The sequence below is a fragment of the Elephantulus edwardii genome, unplaced genomic scaffold (assembly GCF_000299155.1).
Source record: "Elephantulus edwardii isolate Elephantulus edwardi_28Jun2011 unplaced genomic scaffold, EleEdw1.0 scaffold00001, whole genome shotgun sequence".
Taxonomy (NCBI): Eukaryota; Metazoa; Chordata; class Mammalia; order Macroscelidea; family Macroscelididae; genus Elephantulus; species Elephantulus edwardii.
In genome coordinates, this window is record NW_006399751.1 from 43,502,091 (window position 1) to 43,502,770 (window position 680).

The 680-nt window shown below is 38.4% G+C and overlaps 1 protein-coding gene across 2 annotated transcripts in view; it reads left to right on the forward strand.

Annotated features, from left to right (window-relative positions):
- The window catches only part of GPR155 (G protein-coupled receptor 155), a 49,095-nt gene that overhangs the window by 35,462 nt on the left and 12,953 nt on the right, over nt 1-680 (forward strand). The window lies entirely within an intron of this gene.

A 680-nucleotide genomic window follows, 5' to 3' on the forward strand; every position in this document is an offset into this window, starting at 1 on the left:
CTGAATCACATGGTTCAAATCCATCAGATACTCTGCTGGGGAAGGAGGAGCAATCTCTTCCTGTGCCAGTTGGATGTCTGATTTGATGGTACATAACAATTTAAAAAAAAAAGATATATATGAATCACTATGTGTGTGGTATACACCACCACAGTGTATGGTACACATAGTAAATGCTTACTAAATATGGAAAATAGTAGCCATAGTCATTATTATATTAGTGGCGATTATATTTAGCCGCTATCTGCTACTATGATGAATATTAAGTCATGGCAGAATTCACAGTTCTATTATTGTTGTGTACTGGTCCATAGCTGACCCTCCAGAGGGTTTTCAGAGGCACTAAATCATATGGGAGAAGATTGCCCATCTTTCTCCCTCAGAGCAGCTAGTGAATCCAAATTGGTCCCTTTGAGGTTGCAGCGTGGCTTCTACCGCTAAGCCACCGGAGTTCTATAGAAGGAGAAAAAAAATAATCAGGCAGTAGGCTTTTCACCAACTTCTTCTAACAGGAAACCCCCCTTTTTTTTTTTTATATTTATCAGTTAAGATTGGAGTCATATCTTTTTCTTTTTTTTTTTTTTTTTATGGAAAAGTAAAAGAAAAGATTTTTTCATTGTTTTACAAACACTCCCCCAGGTCCCCTCCACCATGCAGCCCTCGCTCTAGTCTCCTGTGAT